This window comes from Varroa jacobsoni, unplaced genomic scaffold (assembly GCF_002532875.2).
Source record: "Varroa jacobsoni isolate VJ856 unplaced genomic scaffold, vjacob_1.0 contig02144, whole genome shotgun sequence".
Taxonomy (NCBI): domain Eukaryota; kingdom Metazoa; phylum Arthropoda; class Arachnida; order Mesostigmata; family Varroidae; genus Varroa; species Varroa jacobsoni.
In genome coordinates, this window is record NW_019214765.1 from 9,902 (window position 1) to 31,285 (window position 21,384).

At 39.1% G+C, this 21,384-nt stretch overlaps 1 long non-coding RNA gene across 1 annotated transcript; it reads right to left on the bottom strand.

Moving 5' to 3' along the window:
• Nucleotides 1–231: 231 nt before the first annotated feature.
• LOC111272390 (uncharacterized) lies at nucleotides 232–21,299 on the bottom strand. The gene is made up of 8 exons (XR_002687493.2): nucleotides 19,120–21,299; nucleotides 18,708–18,720; nucleotides 18,416–18,500; nucleotides 17,473–17,774; nucleotides 15,562–16,694; nucleotides 14,911–15,229; nucleotides 14,688–14,752; nucleotides 232–1,440 (listed from the first exon to the last, which is right to left on the bottom strand). It is a non-coding gene; the product is annotated as an uncharacterized LOC111272390 (long non-coding RNA).
• Between the last annotated feature and the right edge of the window lie 85 nt (nucleotides 21,300–21,384).

Genomic DNA, 21,384 nt, shown 5'->3' on the forward strand with positions numbered 1-21,384 from the left:
AAATGTATTCATATGGGCAGAGGAAGTTATCAGAAAGAAAATCGTGCTAGCGTTGATACACCCCTGATGGGGTGTACATTTAAAACGCCGCGTCCTCCATATGACGGCACAGAACAGACGCCCTATAATAGCATGAATGGTATACGTAGACGTGAATATGAGCCATTGTTACCTTATGCTGACATTTGAAGAACTCGGTTGTTTGTCGTTGAAAAAAGAATATATAGCCGATCTAGGCAATTTTCATTTATTACTTCTCTATTTCTATTAATTATTCTTAAAAAAAAAGTTCTCTTAAAAATTCCATAGTTATAATAATAACAATGCTAATTTTTGCACACAGTCATACACTTGCTTGCTTTTCTTCTATTCTTGTACATAACTTATGCAAGTATACGATGCCCACGTAATAATTAGAATTGTTTATTCTTATGTCATGATCTATCTAATAGTCATTTTTACTCACTAGACTTTATTGGCTATCGAGGTAATAACTATTGTAAACGACTAAGTTACTACATTACGAGTTATTAGTTCATGCCGAAGATGGCAGTTGTGTGCCATGCCAGTTTACTGTGGTCGAATAAAGGACCGTCGCACGCGTACCTAGCGCCCTATTGCATCGCACAGTCGCACGCAGGGAACGTTGTGGTTACAACCAGAAATGCAGAGAGCATGACCTATAAACCAGCAAGATACTATCAATAAGCCGCTAGACAAGGAGGAAAAGTGTGAAGTTTCGCGCAGCAAACAAGAAGTACTTATAAGGAAGAAAGTTACACTAAAGTACATACATAGAAAATGCTTTAAAAAAGAGACCGACATTTAAACCTTACTTTTCGCTAACATACGACAATTGCAGTAGGTAGATGGCTGCCTCATTCAATAGAAGCAAAGCGTATGTCGTATGCGTCCAGTCGACTCATTGCTTTGTTCGCGCAACTCTCCGATACATGAAATAATATTAATTAACTGAAAATCTATATCTTCCAGTTCGCTCGGTGTAACCCATCAGAGATCGCCTTTAGGTACAGAAATAGCTCTCTACTATCACTTCAGCGGCTATACGTCGTACGGCTTCTGACAAAAAGGCAAAAAAATATATATAGTAGTTTGTGCCAGCTGCCTAATGTGGTCGAACAGTTTTTTTTTCATTTTATAGTAGGCAAACGCCAGCAAATAAGCAGGCTGGCCGGCCGTTGACGGCAAGAAAGAGAAAATCCGGCCACGCATCTTTTGGCCCGACTCGACAATATCTGGTGCTAATTGCCGCTTGTTTGGCATCGTTTTCACGATCGCATCTGTCCTGCACTCCGCGCGTAATCGTAGGTATGGATCGTTTGTCGCCACTGCCATAGTTGGTCGATGTTACGGACTTCTGCGTACACGAAACGGTCCGAACGAGATATAGATATTTCGTCGTCGCCATCTTCGTCGTTGCTGTAATTAAAGAAATCGTTAGCGTAAGTGCCTATGCACTATAAACAACGATATACAGCCGTTCGTGTCGTCCGTCCTTGTTCTCGGTGTTCGTTGGGCGGGTAAGGCCGGCCCATCTGGGGGATGTTCAATTGGCGCTTCACGCAGTTCGTGCCGCGTTCACTATGACGAATAAACGGAAAGGAACGCACCGTCAGAAAAATCTTTCAGAACCTATGCTAACAATGATATGGCAGACAGTTTACAAGATGAGCTCTTTGATGATGTTACTTCAGCACTGTGTGAAAAGGACTATTCGGTGACATTATGATGACGAGTGCTATTATGGTATGGCTTTACAATGCTTTCTAATTGATCTAAATTGTTGAATTGATAAGAGACAGCAGGAACGGATGACACGACACGCAAAAGAAAACTCTATTCATAGCAGCAATAGTTCGTCTTGGCTACGCAGACTCTCTCTAATGTATGCAAAAGAATACGCAAGAATATACGGCTTAGTGGTATAGCCACAACATGGCGGCTCATATGGGAGCACAAATAGAATGGCGATCGGATTCGTTGTACCGCTGCGTTATGGTTTGTAGTTATTTTGTAAACGTCTAGTTAAATTTCGTCCAGAATCATTAGATATTGCGCGTATCAATTATACTATAACTATGATCCGATACTTCAATTGCGTTACGTCAACGTTGACGTGATTGCCTGAAACGAAACTTTTCTACAGCGGATAAATGGGGTAGTGTGCACGTATTAGCGTCATTCAACAATGAATATAAAGGCATTTTGCGTTGAGTCGTCCAGCGTTGCGGCAGGCAGGGACGCAAGGTCGCTGGACGGACGTGCCTGAGATGCGTATGTATCCAAGAACTCTTCCGAATCACAGATGGTAGATAAAGCGTCTCATGAATTACATCGCTCTGAATCGTTTGTATATCCAGTGCTATACGAGTGGATTACATTACGGTATTATTATGAACGCGAACTGCGTATCGAATAACCTGACCGCTAATGGCTGTCACCATGCGGGACCAAATCATCGGGAAACAGACCCTGCGAAGAGCATCCGACACAATCAGCCGTTTCCGGAAGAAGAAGCAACATCAAAATTGAGTAAGAAAATTTGTGAGTGAGTTAGATCGTAATACAACAAATCATCAAATGTTTTACAAACACTGGAAAGGTGAACAATAGTGAAGCCAAACGCGGAAACTAATGGTAACCTGCGAAACGTGCAGGAAAAAGTACCGCATAGCATTGTGGTTCTCCTAGGTCCTATTACGGATCCTATTAACACGCGTGGTTTTCGTGGTGATAGGTGAGATTAGCCAGAAGTACATATGAAACCATTAGATGCAAAGTATCTTTCAAAAAGAATAGCTACGAAAGAACATACGGGCACATCCGTTATTCTGCAGTGCAGTCATCTAAGTTCTGTCTGATACGGCGAGAACTTAATGCTACATCCTAGCAAATTACGGTGAGTGACAGAATGAGAGTAATAAAACAATTGTAGAACGTCGTACGCCACCGTAAATGTGAATAACAAGCTCAATAAAATACAACTAAAGCAGCTGATAGATAAAAATAAAGTATAGAGCCGGTTCCCTTGAAACGAAGAATAGATCTAATGGCAGCCTAGAGCTTCTGGCTTGCGTAGCCTCGAAAATAAAGAAACTACCTGAAGATTGAGTTCCTACAGTCCGGTTGCAAGTCGACTTTCTTTTCTGGGGTTTAGAAGGAGCTTATTCGGCGGGCACATCCTGTAACGTTAAGTTTTCTTAATTCACGTTGCACGATTTCATGCTTCATCCGAACGCACGATTTTCCGCCACCAGCTGTGTGCATTTTTCGAAAAGCTATTGCACTCTCAGGGCTCTGTACAGCACGTATACAAATAAATCTCTACAGGGAATTTTTTCCTAGTAACTTCAGGCCCGCTTCCAGTCTATACCTTGCCTGGCGTATATAATAGGTAGTCCGTCACAACACATCGTTTATGGCAATTTCGCAATAGGAGATTATATTATTACCTTCTAAAATGTGTTCTATTCTTTTCGAATCCAAAACAAATTCCCCATCCGATTCCATTGGGTGATGGTAATGAGGGCTAGCGTTTTTAGCTCCACACCGTTGTTAAATACCAATAGAATATGTGTTAGTATCCAGATAGTATTAGCGGCAAGAACTGAATCAGATCGTTATCCCGAACGTTGAACCTAGGGAGAGATGAATTTAGTACAGAGGACTCAGAAATAGTCCCCTTTATCTTTCGGTGACTGGGCACAATTTCGGTATGATGTACCGTGGATCGGTAGCAATTTACGGCACCACTTAATCTGTGCATGGTAAGGATAAAACCAGGTTTAAGGGTAATAATATTACTACTAGGACTGCACTGGTGATAGTTATATGAATGACAATAGAAATTGGACTGAATGAATCTAACAAGACCGACTATCCGTTGTTGTTATATATATATATATATATATATATATATAGAGTTTGGCCTAAAATATGAATTTGTTTCGTCTGCATTGTCGACGGGTTGTTGACGGGTCATACCCTTTTGATTTTACTGAAATCTATATTGAACTGATCATATTTTGATGTTCACTCCAAATTCTTGCTGTCAATACTGGTAGATCCGAAAACAACGAAAGCTACTTATATTGCTGTACGATGAAGACAAATAAAACCAAACTGGTGCACGCTTCCGAACATTATTTCTTTTCGACCAAGTAGATTATGGTCTTCGTACATGTTAGAATCACTATTTTTATTTACAAGATTTGCATAACTAAGAACTAGCATATTTTCTTTTAAATAAATAAGTTTAGATAAAGGGACCAAGCGTACAAAAAAATGCCATATACGGTACATAATAACATTACCTAATGGCGTAATAATAATATTAATATAATAATAATTATTATTACGTCAATCAAAATTGTATCTTCCAAGAACAAGTCCGGAATAAATTCTTACAATATCATGAAGTTGTTCAGACGTTGACAGTTTAGTCGGAGCGTGGATCTGGCGGGCAAAATTTAACTAGCGCTGATGTTCACGATAGAAGATGAAGAGCTTTTTTTCCCATAAAATCTAGTCACTTTGTCGACAGAGTCCGGCAATTGTTTATCGGTAAACAGAGACAATTGCATAATAACGGCTCTAATGAGTTTCGTTGTGGGTGTGCTTGTTGCAGGCATGTACACGTGTAGGCACAATCGTGTATGTTTATGGAAATCGGCCGGATTTTGTTTTATCTAATAATGATAGTAATTGTAAGAAGATTCGCATCCATTTGCAACCTCTAGTCCTCCTAAAAGGCCGCCGTAGTTGCTTTTGCTATATATATATATATACATAAATATAGTAATGATAGGTAATCTAATGAATTTACGAATTGAACAAGATACGCTTGTGGCCATAGCGATTCTGTACCGCAACTTAGGCGGCCCACGTTATCATCTGGTTAATGCTATATATGTATATAAACTACAATAGTGTTGGTCCAGAAAACGATGTTATTATTTCGATCATTCATCCATCTATTGCGTTACTTTGCTACCACGTTTACCAGACGCTATGTTATCTACAACATCGCATTGTTATCGTTGTTTTCTTCCTTCGGACAACTACGCTATTTTGTATCAATTTCTATAACGGGACGGACCTTCAGCCTCTGCCGCATCCGGTATCGATCGAGGATTATTACTATTTATATGATCAACATCATCGTGGATAAATAGGTAGCGTCTTTCGCTGTTGGCGTTCTTTTTCCAAGCGATTGATCATCGTGTCATGTTGCTGTTTATTTATCTCCCTTTGGCGCTGGTCAGTCACGACGAACTGCCAGTGCACCAATTTGCAACACGTTAAGCGTCGTTTTTGCCGCCATAGTCGCCGCTAGCGCTACCGTTCTCCAGTTACGTACCGCCAGTCAACGAAGCGATCAGCCCGTCGTCTTTCGTGTTTATTGCCTTCTATGGTGGCATCAATTGTTTGGCAATTATTGTTGTTGTATCTACGCTGACCACCGTATCCGTGCTCATACCGTACTCCTAGGCTACTGCTGGTGTCGTTGTTGTTGTTTTACGCACGACATATTGCGATCTGCGGACGTGGGCACAGAGCACGACAGGCGCATTATCCAACAAGTGAGGGAACTTCGATGAGCAGCCGGGAGGATCGGAAGAGAGAAAAAGGCTGTGGATGAGGAAGTTCTGATGTACGAAATTTGTTCAATCATTCTCCCGTTGATAGGGCACTCCAGCAGTAAATGGAATCCGTGCGCCCGCTATACGTGGTTGGGAATTGGAGCATGGTACTCTTTAGCTATTTTTAATGCAGCAGACAGGTCTACTTTCCTTACAGGATTTATCTTCAGCTTGTTCTTCTTCTTTGTAGGGAGCTTTCGACCGCGATCTATTTCGTTTCCTACTCATTTTCCGGCCGTGACATTAGCGTTCTAGGGCGGCACAATACCAACTACTCCCTCCATTTGCCACCTTCGTAACGATTTCCTTCCTTTATTTCAGCACAGGAACCGAGAACGGAGCTCGCCACACGAGCGGTACGGTTTATCGATTCGTCTATGGGTCGGAGCTGGTAGGGAATAACCTGGTAGAAACCTTGCTGCCGCCAAGACATCGGTCATATCAATCGAACCGAAAAAATTAGTGGTCTTTACCACAGATATCTAAAACTGTCTTGATCGAATCCCTGGTAGGCAAAAAGAGCTTTTTTTTAATCATATGTCGTCGCCTCGTATTTGTTCTGCGATGTTGGTGTTTTTGCCGAACAACCGCTTACGTCCATCAGCCTCGATGTCTTGACATGTCGGCTGTAGCAGAAGTGATCTCAATAAGCCTGCATTGTAGCTGCTGTTGTGACAATTGGAGATCTCAAGTACCGACCGCACTATCGACGATCGATTCTGAGAACTGACTGACAGCTAGGCGTGTAATGCTGATTTGCTGAATTTTTAGTGCGAGGCTCCTGTGTTCCCGTCTCAAGCTATCGTCAGGCGATCGAGTAGTCAGGGTAGAATTGGAAAGGGAGTCGAGAAGGGTCGAGGACATAAACATAGCCGATGCTATGGCCGTAATCTGACTGTGTAACGCTACGTGGTGAGTGTTCGCGATGATGAACGCGTCAGAAATAACCGCAGCATAAGCACAAGGTCTAGGCATATGCTGTTGCTATGCGCAATTCTGTCAGATGCGAGACAAAAATCCGCCAGACATCTACTAACCACTGCTAGGATTACGACTGGGCTTTATGGGTTTTTCGCTAGTTGGATACTTAACCAAATCCACCCAATCGAATTGGCCGCTAGCCATTGCTCTTGTGCTATCTATGACTTTAGCAAGGAAGAATCCACCTACCCTGTTGGGAAAATAACGAGAAAATTTTTTTGCAAGTGAGAGACTGTTTTCGAACCGCTGCAGGCTGTCGTCGTCCCGTAGGCAGTAGCAACTTCTTACAACGACGTTCCACTGTGCTTCTACCTGTTAAAGAAAAGAGCGTGGAGAAGCAAAGACGGCGGTGGCGGTCATGAAGCTATCGATAGACGGACGGCTGAACGGACTGGCGGATCAGCGGGCTTGATAGGCAATTCATTGGCGCTCATTCGAAATCTTTTGAACGACGACACGAAAAGACGACGACGTTGTTGTCTTGATTTCTTATTGAATTCGGCAGTTCAATGGCAGCTTCGCGAACTGTGCCGTTGGCAAGACACTCATCGCCGCGCTAGCGAATATCTGTATTCATTCTGCTGATCCCTTGCCCATCACCCGCTGATGTGATACATGGAAGCGCGTCTCAATCGGCCGGCGGAAAACGATAGGGTAGGCGAACGTTTGAAGAAATTCTCAAACTGAACTATACGCAATTATTAACGAATGTCTGACTGCGCTTTCTCGAGCGTGGAAGCTTTTTTTTGAGTCTCTGTATGCAATAGAAGCTGAAAAAAGGAGTGGAAATAGAAAGAAAAGCTTCAAAGGAAGGCAGGCTGTAAGGAGTTCAAAGGGTTTAGATAAAAGGTGGGGACAGACATAAGGAGGCGATTTGTGAAAACTGAGCAGCGTATATGAAAACGGAGGGGCAGGACCAAACTTAGACGGTTCTACAATAGATCTTCAGGAAAGAAGCAGACAAAAGAAATGGTCAGAAGAATCCCCGTGAGCATGTTTACTTCTTGCTCTTTCTCGTCTTTGCCTTGCATATATGGAAGCCCGTCGAAATTAAGAAACAGACTTTGTTGGGCAGATTGCCAGAACTGGTATCAGCGCTAGATTGGTTAGCTAATAGAATCAATTGAGTAGCATGCCACGTGGGAAGACATTTAACGTCTATATATAGGGTATGGCGTTTAAATTGGGACTTTTTCTATGATTTGATTGCATTTAAATAAAAAAAGATATTTCCAAATATTGTTCTACATGTGTTAGACGTGTCGTTCATGTTTTTTTAGATATTACGGCTGTTTATCGCGACTACAGCCTTAATTCCATCTTAAACCGCACATGAGTTCCCTTCAAATGTTGCCTTTATAAACACCCCCTTTACGGTATGACTCCTTAGAAAAGGCACAAGTGAGCGAGCCGACGTTGTCATATCAAAATTTGTAGGATTCTCGTTGAATAATACGCCATACATTATAATCTAGGGTTAAAATTTGGGCTGTGTGACGGCCACATATATTTATCCCAGGACATGCTTATATTCTCAGATAGATGTATATACATAGATACACATACCGCTCTGCGTTCGTGTGTCTGTTTGATTTGAGCGACAAGGTTTCTCTGGTCCATGCGAATATCTTGCTAGTCCAATATATAATCGTCAATAAAGCAATGTGTGTTTCCGCAAGTATGTAAACATTTCTCTGGGATACATTTAAATATGTATGTTGATAAAGTTTGCTCCTAAACATGGCCGCGAAGGGTGCGATGAGCCGTACAGGTTAATACTGCAAATCCGTATATCACAGTGTAGACGTACATCGCGGTTATACTGTAAACGAGCGCCGGCGTCTTTGCTGTTTTCTGCGAACCCCTGAATCGCCAAAGACAAATTATCCAGTAGGCAAGACGCTTCCGCTGCACAATAGATTGTACCACAACCCGTTCTATCTCCCTTAGCTTTTCCATTATTGACCCTTTGCTGGACGTTTCCTATGTAGACGTCTGTACGTATATTTGTCTCACAATGCGTAATCATTCACTGTATCATGCCGCATTATGCCGAATAGGCATCAGCGTCAAAAAAGGGAACCTAAACCTTAGGTCAACCGGCAACCATTCGAATTCATCCTTTTCTGCGAATCGATATATTTACCAATATTTACTATCAACACTCAGTCTATAACATAATCATATTATAGTGCCGTCTGTATACCACACGTATGCAACTTTTTGCTGAACGCTCTTGACATCTCTCGCTATATATATATATATATATATGTATGTGCGTACATGTATATGTACAAGGTATCTCAAAAAAGGCATACATTGGTTACGCTGTTTCTTTGTCACTACAATAAGTGGTTTTAGGTAGTTTAGCTTACCAATTTAATAAGCTTCCATAACTCCTATTAGGCAAAGCACTTTTACGCTTTCATGACGATGTAAGAGTCCGTTTTAACGAGAATTTGCTAATTAGATGGGTTGGACGAAAAAGTCCCATAGAATACCCTTCTTCTTCCTCAGAGCGATACCACTGGAAGATTTCAGCGCCATGGTTGAATACACATAGCAGGTTAAATGTCTTCTGAGGTTTGTAGTTCGTCATTATCAATATCGTATTAACGATCAATTTTGAATACAAAAAAAAAAAAGTAAGAAGAGTAGTCATAGATTTATCAAAATTTAGGCACTAATTATAACTACTATAAGTAAAACCGGAAATTATAATCGTTTACGTTTCTAGGTATGGCCGCATCGTATTGTCGTTGCGGCGAGTGGCTGATGTAACAATGGTCACTTTCACCGTCATGGCATCATGAACAGAAGAAATGATTCGTTTGCTTGTAGCGCGTACAGTTGTTTTCACTATTGTCGTCGTTGTTACGATCGTTACGGGCGAGACAGAGTCTACGCAGGGCGGAAATAGGAAAACCTGAACGGGTAGCTTTGGATAAAGCTGGATGCGCTATATCTCTGGTAGTTGAGATTAATGATGAGTCCAATATTGGAAAGGAGGTGTTTTTATGTTTGATTGTCAGCTAATATGGAGGTAAATATGTGTATACAGAGAAAAACAGAGTAGGTAATATAAACAAGCCAGCTTCTAGTTTCATGTTGTCCATTGCTTCTTATTTGATTCGATTAGTACACGTTTCATTATTAGTCGTCGTTATCAATTGCCCCGTTACCGGCCGTTTATGCTGAAACGAATGGACTCCAGAAGTACATAATGGTAAAGGAACACAGATATCTTTGGATAGCTGGAACTGTCCTTAATAACAAACATAGCCAGCCACCGGTGTTGTCAATCCAGTTCGTTCGTCAAATCGACTTTGTTGGTCATCTTTGCTGGGCGCTGAATCTTCTCCGTCTACCATTAATCTTACTGTCGTCGTTGTTATTACTGCTACTATACAGTTATCCGTATCGTTATCACTGTTATTGATTCGATAATAACGCTGAATGCACTACGAGACGAGCACGCGTAGCCAAAGTGTTTAAAGCAGGCACACAAAAAGCACATACCACATCGTGCCTCGTGCTCTCCAGGCGTTAGAGAACCTATGACGGTGTTTATTCGATAATAATTGTCGTAAAAATACTTGCTGCTGTTGCTTGGCCGAGTGGCAGCGTACGTATCATCGTCGGAAAAATTATCTAGCCTTTATTTGTGTAATCATCGTTTGTATATTATCGTGCAAAACTTGCGCCTATCGTAAATAAAAAAAACCCTGCTCTAAAAAAAAATCATACATGTGTATATATATATGGTGAGATTGTCGATAATCGTCATATTGTTTGTCACTTGTGTGGTAGTCCGTTTTGTTTATGGTATTGCGAGCGTAAACTGCAGTCGACTTTTGCGACAGTCAGCGGCACCCCAAACGTCGAAAAAACGACAAAAAAAAGGAAGAAATATACATGAATGTGATTAAATGGCGGTGATTTCATATCGAGCCTAGCGTTTGTTTTTACATGGAACCATTTTCACCAGTCGTTGAACAATCGCTGGCCTTACGATGCAGGACGCACACTCGTTACCAATATCACAGCAGTAATAATACTCCATGATTAGCGTCGCAACGCAAACCATTGCCGCAAGTGGACATTTACCTGTATCGCTGCTTGGCTGGCAGGACCAGATGCGCTGCTTGTTTTTGGTGAAGTTTTGCACAAAAATATCGTTCTCATAACGTCTTCCCCACGGTCCATCTGGCAGAGCCATAAACGATTTCTCCTTTGCTTTACCTTTGATATCTGAACGCGAATAGTGATTAAATTGGAGTGAAGTCACTGAATGAAGTGCATAAAACGAAGTCCCGTTGACAGGTGGATAGGCGCTGCTTGCTCCTGGACGGCCGGCATTGCGCTGGTGCTCAAATGTTTGTCTAGTTGCTCATTTGCTTATTATTTACTATTTAGCTTTCTTTAAAATAAAATACGAATAAATTTATGCGAGAAGGTTATTACTACGCATTAGCATTCACATCCCCATTTTTAGAATTCATTAATGTTGCTGTTATCGTACGACGTCATGGGACGCTTCCTTCTGTTTTTATTGCCTATTTTTCGTCGTTGGTGACGCAGAACAGTATGGAATCCGTTCTATCCAAATATGATAGGTATAACAGAACGTGCCTGTGCTGTCAGTAATCATTTGGATAATAATAATTGGAATGATAGCAGTTTGCGATAGCCATTAATCATAATACCTATTAAATAATAGTAACAAAAACAACAATCGTGAAATGCACTCATTAGATAAGCTGTAAGCGGCATCACGCTACGCGCGTATGACGCGCAGAGCATAAAAGATACGTAAGATACGTTCCTTGCTAGGAAGGTCTCACGTTTACACAGTTCTATATCGTAAAGTATTTATTATAAATCTAACATCATGGATCATCCAATTCTGAAGTACCACTGCCGAACGGATCGTCCAGGTTCTAAAAATATCACCGCTGACATGTCCATACTATGGGAAACTCGTATGGTATTATTATCACATCGGTCACAAATGAGAAGAAAAGTCCTGATTTGGTACGGTGTCAAGGTATTAGATTACATTTTATTTATTAGAAGTAGTTACATGTTGTTGGGTGGCTATTAAATCCGTTAGGCATATTCTACGGTAATTTATCTATATTTCTACTTATTGGCCTGTATGTCGGACCCAAATCGACTCCTTAAATATACAATACATCTCGCAAAATATAAAATAGATATCTCGGTATGAACAAGACCAACTACTAAATGTAGTAAATGTTTCGCCCACGTGACATCGGAATAAAATTTTTTTTTATACGTAGATTTATGGCACCAACTGAAAGCTCTCGATGAGCGAAATTGAAAATTTTATGTGCCTCTACCTAAATTTCAAGTTTCAGGTGGAAAATGCTCAATAAGCTACAGAAACCTGACAAAATGTTCTATGCAGGACAAGTATGTTTTCATGAACCGATGAATCGTCGCGAGCTGAATAAATATGCTATACACATATCTATCTCTAAAATAGGCATTCCGGCCTGAAAAAGGCCAAAAATTTTATTGATCGTATTGGTGTACCTATATAACAGTAGTACAAAACAGTATTTCAACTTGTTAAGTGAATTTCTAATAAATGATCATGGAAAAGTTAGGCTAGGTGAAATCCGTTTATATTGAAACCTACTTAAAAGCAACGGGTTAGGATATATAATTACTATAGACAAGGCTAAATGTAACATCAATAAATCAAGCTTGTTCGATCAATCAATGAACAAAACACGCGGGGCTAAGCCATTGTTCCGTTCTCTAGAACCTAACGATAGCGCTGCCTAGTGATGACTTCGCTACAACTACGCATTAAGCTGACGACGGGAAGAAGGAAGATCTCAGTAATAATAAACAATTCAATTTTGATAAACAGTAAAGTCACTGAATATTTGTGGATTAAACGGCGTCTTCTTGTCTACTGTAGATTTGTTTTGCCACGCTACGTATAAGAGGGAACTACATTAACGGAAAAATGTAGTCATTCATTTTATTTGTTATGGTGATAAAGGTTTCAGAGTTACTACGATCTATGCTGATGTTTTTTAGTAGTTTTCATAGTTTTAAGAACTATGAAAACTGCTATTATCCATGAGGATGTTATATATAACAAATGGTAATCAAGATGAAAGTATAACTTGAATTTAAAACGTTTATCTGTGGTTTGGATTAACGCTGTATTATCGGTTACGTTACCGATGACTAATTTCAACGTCTTTAAATTTTTTTACGACGTTCCATTGATATTGTTCATAAAGATATATTTGATCTTACACATTTCTTATTACTATCACCAGATAGTCACTATTTAAAAAGTAATTAAAAATTATTATCACACTATTTGTTAGATAAATAACCTAAATCTCTGTTCGACAATTTGAGGACACTAGCTACGTTGGTTTACAATGTTGTTGTCATGGCGGTTCGACGTATTTCTGATTTGCCACTGTAGTTCTCTCGTTCAATCCTTGTTTGAAGAAATGACTAAATAAGGTTAGAGCCCTGGTTGCTCTCTATAAGCTGATAGATTATGTTTAAGTTCATTTTACTCACCTAATAAACTTATAGATTACTATATAGTCGGTATAAGCTTGTTTGATGACATACTTGACCGTCTATTCTATATCGCACTACAACATTAGGCAATATAATAGAACTTGTAGCTTATAGGGCATTCCTTCCTTTAGATCAGTCCGTTTGAAAAAATATGCTTGACAGATCGAACTGATTCGGACATAAAGTCATTACGGAAAGCTTCTGTCACCCCATCCAATACTTCAAGTTTCATTTCTTCGCGAACTAACACAAATACGTTACTAAACACTAAATGTTTAAAAACGGAAATGCGTGTTCGATCTCTGATTATGTGACCCTGTCGATTTAGTCACGTCCTGCTTCTGATGAAACAAGAAGTTCCGAGAGACGATTAAAATGCTAATTAAGATTTTACCGAACTAGGAGGAAAAACTCGAATGTTCACCTATAGCTCCCTTGTACACAGTCTCTTGCCAGAGCACTCTGACGTATGTCTCTTAGGCTTACAATACGGCCTGCGCAATGCAGGCTTAATTAACGCCTCGTATAGCCTTGCTACCATTAACAAACATTTTGTATATTAGAGATTTAATCAGTAGCTGATTCTTCTTGCTTTATAAGGAGATTGAAAGAATGGCTTTTTTTTGTTGCATTCGTGCCTTTGGAATCATTTAAAGCTGGCATCATTCAAGTAATTGTCGAGTCAGCTCGCGACCAGGCCTAAGTGTACGGAGCCCACGGTTTAATGGATGAAAGTCTTACCATACCAGACAAATACTTTATTAGCACTAACATTTGGCGCCTTAGTGCATTGCCTTTTAACTTTCTCTGAATATAAAAGCCTTTCATCCAACTATCACTTTATTTATCTGCCGTTGTCATGCGTGCAATACGCATGTAATTAGCAATGGAGGGTCTTTTCTTCCTTTGGCCAAAAAACATCATTGATTTGCTGCCAAAGCAACCAGTGATAAGCGTAATAAGCTTCAGCTGATTGTTAATGAACGGTTGAGTCATGGCGGTGGGGCATCTTGCTCAGTGACCAAGGTAATTAAAACTGCATGAATATATGCGCAAAAAGGAGTGCCGCACTTTGGAAAATGGCATCGTATTATTTCTGTTATATTACATGTTTTACATGCTCTGTGGGTCCACGCCATCTCTTGATGGTTCCTGGAAGACCTATGGGTGTTTTACTATGCGATACGATATACGAAAGGTTTTCATAATGGACGATAATCATTAAATACTCAAGCAAAAACATTTCTAAATGCAATCGTACATATATGTATTGCGGATTAGCTAGCCTAAATCTTATTTTGTTTTGATTTTTACATTAATGCAAACTAATAACTAACGTATTTATCAGCGGGCGTATAATAATAGTGCAATCTGAGAGCAAGCATTAGGTCTATTTTACAGACAGATGTCTTCACTCGATATTTAGATATACACAAAAATCAATATTTTCATTGGTCTTACCTTTGATGCTGATAGATATTAGCGTTACATTTAACGTATAACTTATTAGATATCATTAAATTTCCCTGTGAATATAGATAAAACAGAGAATCAAAAATAACTCTCATGAACACACATGAATACATCAATAACCTTTGGTGGAATTTTTAGTCTGTCTTTGTAAACGATGTGGTTAGTCGTCTTAGTAATATTTACTCTTAACATGAATGATTAACATACATACGTCTTTAATTTGTAAGATACGCCTGGTAAGTTGGATCATGGCCATCCAACTAATCATGTACTTGTCTCTACTCGACGCCAAAACGTTTCACACAAGCACAACTGATTTCAACCGGATATGTATGGTAAAAATAACAGTCCACATTCCGTCGTCTGTGTAATCGATCTTCGGGGTGGATTAAGGTCTGACAAAAAAAAACCATTGCAGTAGCTTAAGGTGAGAGCCAAATGCTATGGGCTTGTTTTGAATATTGCGTCCGCTACTAGATCGTCGTGCAATTGTTACGGGTCTGAAGAATCGAATCCTGGGAAATACATTCCTTGAAGATAAGAACGAAGACGAAATTTATGGAAATCACAATAAGTACGAAGTCTGTGATTATAATAATAATAATCGCATTACTAATAGCCAAACCGCTAAATGAACGAATCGCTTTCTTCTTTGATTTGGCAAAGCAAAGTCAGATTTGATTAAACTATATTGAAGCTCTGTATTGAACATGTATCTAAGTAAATGGAAGTGCTCGATCCAGCCTTTAAGATTCTAGACAACAATAATGCCTGTCAGTCCATTGTGTGTTTGCAATATTTTAGTAGTTATTCTTTCCGACTTTTTACCTAGATACTATAAAACTGAACCGTAAAATGCTACCGTTTGACTGTTGAAGGTGACGATTCTGAGGGTCTGCTAGCGACTCTTCGGTGTCCTTTAAACACAAGCGAGTAGCATATGTGACCCTCAGCAGAAGCTGGTTTTAAACAGCGCGCCTATTTTCGAAAAGTGATGACCGCTTATACTTCCTCCTTTCCTGTGTTCGATGAACAGATCCGACAACGGGCACCCATCTGCAGCAGACGCATTTACGATTTATATCTGAACGCCGAGAGCAAATTGTGCTACTTGCAGAGGTCATAAGCCCACAGTTGTCGAATGGAACGTTACCCTCTGTGAGATGTCTGTGTGCTTAATGTATGTGTTTGTATTACTCATTCATGCGAAACTTATGTGGTCGGCAAAAATCAAAGTGAAGCCCAAGGTTTACAGCCTTTTTCTGTTGAGATGTAATAAGTAAACAAACCAAAAGGAGTGAAGTGGTGCTTTGTCGATAGGTGGGATCCATTGATTCCCTTGAATCACCTGATGCAAACGAAGTCATTGTAAGACGCGAGTAAAATCATAAGATATTTGGGCATGATAATAGGTTGGACTCTCTCGGGGAAGACACTTGCCCATCGGTTTTTTTTTTTTTTAGTAATGGATATTTTTATTGTCTTGACCAAGTAGCACTCAATTACTGAAACAAAAATTTGCCTTGGCAGTTCCAAAACAACATTCACTTGGGAATTTTTCAAACCTAAACAGAATTACTAAAATGAGACTAGGAATATAACCGTAACCGTATTTTATTCAAGATGGATACAAGCTGGTGCCGGTTATCTAATTTCCAATTTTTTTTGAATAACGTTATTAACCTATCTACTGTGCAAATTAAGTTATATTAGGCGATTCATGTTTTTTTTTGCTCTAGAAAAAACAGGGTAACTTTCTGTGTACTACCACCCGACTCGTTTCATCGTTAATGGATGGTGCTTGATGAAGAAAGTCAATCATGAACAGACCTTTTGGGTAGCCTCGGTTTCGAACTTGGTTGGAAGAAATGATGCCAACGAGCGTTCTTCGTTGGCATCATTTCTCGAAAGTGAACTAACAATTCAATTCGATGGCCAGCAGACTTTCAGCGTCGCATATGTAGATGGCGCTCACCTAACCTGTTTCCATAACACCTGTGATGCATTTCAAATGATGTTAGTTACTCAATATCGTTATACTGGTAATACGGATACATATATTGTTAATGCATGTTAATAGTGTTACTTTTTTCTAACTGTGAAATAATCTTTATGCCATACTGGAGAGGTCAGCGTCCAGCCATTTGCCTTACATTAACACAACAAAAAAGGGCTACCAGAGGAAGATTGAGAAGGCTTCAGACCTTGAAAAGGCTTTTTACTTTGGCAAAAATTTTCCCCGTTCTCACTTAATCTTTTTCAAATTACCAGCTATATATAATCAAATTTATAATATATCTATATAAAAAGATCTAGAAAAGGCCATTAAGAAAGCGGACAAACTACTTTAGACATGTAAGTGATGCATACTCGAAGCAGTAGAAGGGTCATCGGAAGCCTTATATGCATCAAATAAGCTCGTATACCGTTTACTATCTATTCCATTTCGAAATGGAATCATTACCAGCGGGTGATGATCACACAAATTTATGACAAATAGGTCAGGTTATCGAGTGGCGTGAGAAGCTAGCCAAGACGTCGACGAACAGACCCTTATTTAATATAGCCACTACCGCTAAAACTATTATATATATCTTATTATAACAGCTGTATATATATATATATATATATATATATATACTAAGTGGTCACCATCAACGTAACAGACAGCATATTACCGAATTATATCTTCTTCGAAACCTGTTGTCGCAGTTATTTCGCAGTATTAACATATCGATTTGATTGCCGAAGAAGCTGTAAACCTCCTACTCACTCAAACTCTCATAATAAATTGCTTTGATCTTCGTGACCGTTCAAGCGGCGACATCATCAGCAGTTCCTTAAGTACAATGGTACAGCTCAAGCTTCCAACTAAACCTAACGCTTCCGTGCAGAACAGCCAAACTATAGCCGTAACGTGCAAAATACGCCTGGAGGAGGGGGCACCTCGCCAATGGAAAAAGTAAACTGTGTATAGCCATCAGTGCATATACGTTGATTCGTTGATTTACATTACCACCGCCTTCCTTATCCCGTGCCGTCTTCGAATGAAGCGTGGTGCTACCGATATGATTCCTACATGATTACAAACAGAAATTATAAATACAAACTGAGAGAGGGCACAATGAAAACATGCTAACAATAATGATATTCTAATTGTAACAAAATAGTAGTAATTGTAGTATAGTAATGAGAATGGAACGAAAGCTTGAGTGTAGATGCACGTGGACGAGCTAAAGGAATTAACAAAAGTTTTTCTAGTAAAGATTTTAATACAAGCAGCATGACACGTGTTGGGCCCTTTTGCGCCTGATACTGCCCGTTAAACGAATGCCGAATCTTTAGCCGATTGAAAACATTTACAATTTAGCAGGTTCCTACTGACAGTGACAATGGCAATGTGATTCTGTGATCACTGATGTTGACATGATCGGGGGTTCTTACATGCGCCGACTAACTGTCTTGTCATCAAAACGACAAGGGTATAAGCGTAATTATTCGATCTCTCTTATTAGCTAATAGCTGGATATCATTCATCATATGTTAAACCACGGAAAAGGCTTATGGCTGCATTCGCCTTTGTCATGTTATACTATTACGTGTTTTGTGTGTCATAAATGAACTTACAAGCGTCTCCTTACATGTTTAAGAAGGTTACGACTAATGCTTTGTGGGCTGAATGGTAAATTAATAGGTAAAATATGTTAAAGACTAACTTAAATAATCCGGGGCCGTTGATTTACCGGGGCCGTTGACTATTAGCTGATCGACGGCGCGACTCTAATGGTTCCACACGTTATTCTTGAGAAACACAGTAAAAATAAGAGACTTTGTAACAAATCGATTACTCGTTGTTATCATGAATCTGGAGTAATTTATCGTAGACACAACTGTTATATAACATCACTTTTCTTCTAATATGTATATGTCAAATATATATGGGTAAATAATTCAAATTGGGAAAAACTTTGGCACGCTGCTTGTCCTAGCAGGCATGCGTTCACTTACTTGATCGCCAGTTCTTCTGAAAGATCCGGAGAGGATTTCTATAAGGCAAACCGGAAGATCCTCAATAAAATTTAGATTTGAAAAGTTAAAGAGTTCAACAAATGGTCTAGAACGTTTTCGATACAGCAAAACCGTTTATGTGAAAAAGTAGACTATTAAGTGCCAATCCAAGGGTTAACCTTTTTGAGACTTTCTGAGCCCTTTTACGCCTTTTGCGCTTATTTACCGTTTTGAATCCTTGCATCGTGGAAAGTTTCGCGGGCTTTGGGCCCAAATTTAGTTCCACTAGATAATCATATAACACATTTAAACGTAAGTAAGTAAGTGTATCTTTACCAATATCGCTTCACAGACGATTATTGTTGAAATTTATTTCCGATTAAAAGAAAAAAATATGTTCAAAATAACTAACCGGTGGCGCAAGTTCCGCGTTAGGGGTGTAATCGCGACAAGTGATGATAGTAGTTGATCAACACAATTGTTAGGAATGATGCTTCTAGCACATGTAAGATGTTTTGTTAAAATATCTGCTTATATTTAGGGATAATCTTAAAAAAAATTCGTAAGAGACAACGTGGATTTGGGTGCTTTACCCAACACACTGATACGGTACTCTCAGAAAGTACTGCGAGCCAAACACTATTATATAATAGTTATTACATTATAGTAGACGTCCACGCTTCTCCAACAATTGTAGCAGTCGCTCTTAGCTGGTATTGCTGTTTACATCTATCTATTGAGAGCTTGTATTTACTTTATCGGAGTTTGGGTCAAGATGGACTCTTCACTGCTGCGACTATCTAAACTGTGTCCTCATCTAACTAAATAAACTGTGCCTACATCGGTGTCAGCGTTATCGTGAACAGAAAGGGGCCTGGCAGCAATGCTGATGGCGGCGGTAGTTCGTCGGTCTGAAATGTCTTTTTAGGAAAGCTGTTTATCTGTTGACGCTCAAATGAACATACAATGACAGATACAAAAAACGAACAGGCAAGGTCTAACAAACGTACAACATTTAATGTTTATGTTCCACAGGCAACGTTGATAAATATATCTATATGATAACAAAAACGTCCCTATGCATGTCCATAAACGCATAAAAATGATACAATTTAATGACTACTATGGTGCTGCTGGTGTTATTTTCGATCATAGCTAATAGGAAATAAAACGACGATGTCAGAAGTGGCCAAATATATATATATATATATATATATATATATATATATATGTGTGTGTTCTCAGGACATACTAAATAGGAGCGAAAAAGTATGTATTCATGTACTGTTGCATACCCCAGCACGTAACACCAAAGAACGGTACAAATAAAAATTATGTCACAAACGCCTTAAACTTGTTGATTTCGCTAGGGTATTTTGGATATGGATTATTTTTGATCTGATATCAATTTTAATCTCTCTATAGGGAATTCTTCTTTTTGTTGCACACGCCGATGTGCATTAACAAGGACGTCTAAAGTGTGAATTTTCTTCAGAAGATTTTGTTTTGTTTTAATATGTATCACTTTAACAATCTTAATAAGAATTGACCGTCGTGCGCCTTAGACTACGAGGTAGTGTGTGCTATACATATATATATCGAGCATCTTTTTGAAATTACGCGAAGTTGTCCATTAAATTGTTTGCGTTAGCTTCGTCCACTGCTGTTAGCACTTGTTGAAGACCGACCTTATAAGAACGCTCTGTGATAATAAGGCTTTACTAGGGTTGCTCTCGAAATGGCCTTATTGGTTCATCTGAGGGTTGTTCACCGCGAATACATGTTTAAAGACATTTTACTATAGTTGAGAAATCCAGCGACAACCGTTGTAGGTGATGGAGACCCGTCAAGAGTTCAACCCTTTTAAAATCTTTGCCTTTAGATTTTCGAGGTAAAAAAAAAGTCGTAGAATTAAGCCTTGCTTTATCCACATTGTATTGAAAGTACTATATGTATTAGCTTTTTAAGCAGGTCAACCTGCCAAAGCGGTTGCCATTACAAGAATAAAATTACGAAAAAAAAAAATAGACCAATAGTAATGAATGACTTAATAGCATGTCGAATCTCTACTACGAATAAAAAAAATACAAGTCTCCTAATTTTTAGATATAAATGGCATTTTTTGTCTAAGCTGTACGGCAATAAACGAAAAATATATGGACATTACTTTTTGATATTGGAAATATGTCACAAATTGTGTATCGATAGGCCATATATTATCATTATCATAGTAATTACAATCTAGGAAGCCCGTAACTAGAGTCCCGATTGTAACTAGGGTCGATAAATGACAGTTGATAACAACGATCTTGCCTAATTTTTTCGGATTTTAGATCCAGCTGGATATACTAGATTAAACTTGATTAAGCAATTCGGCGATTTTGAAGCTGAAGCGGGTTGAAATTTGGCCGACATACACTTCGATATACGGTACACGCACGTATAATATTGGAAATATCGCAAAAAGCACAAACTAGACCAAATTTCGATCACGATAATGCCGCATTAAGGCAAGTGGCTATCAGATAAATAAATAGATAGATAGAGAGAAGTGTTTTGAAGATGACAACAGCGATATCAAGCAAAAACGTAATAGAATAAAATGAGGCCTGATTTACAATCGATATATATATATATATATATATATATATATATTTTTTTTTTTTTTTGTCAATAT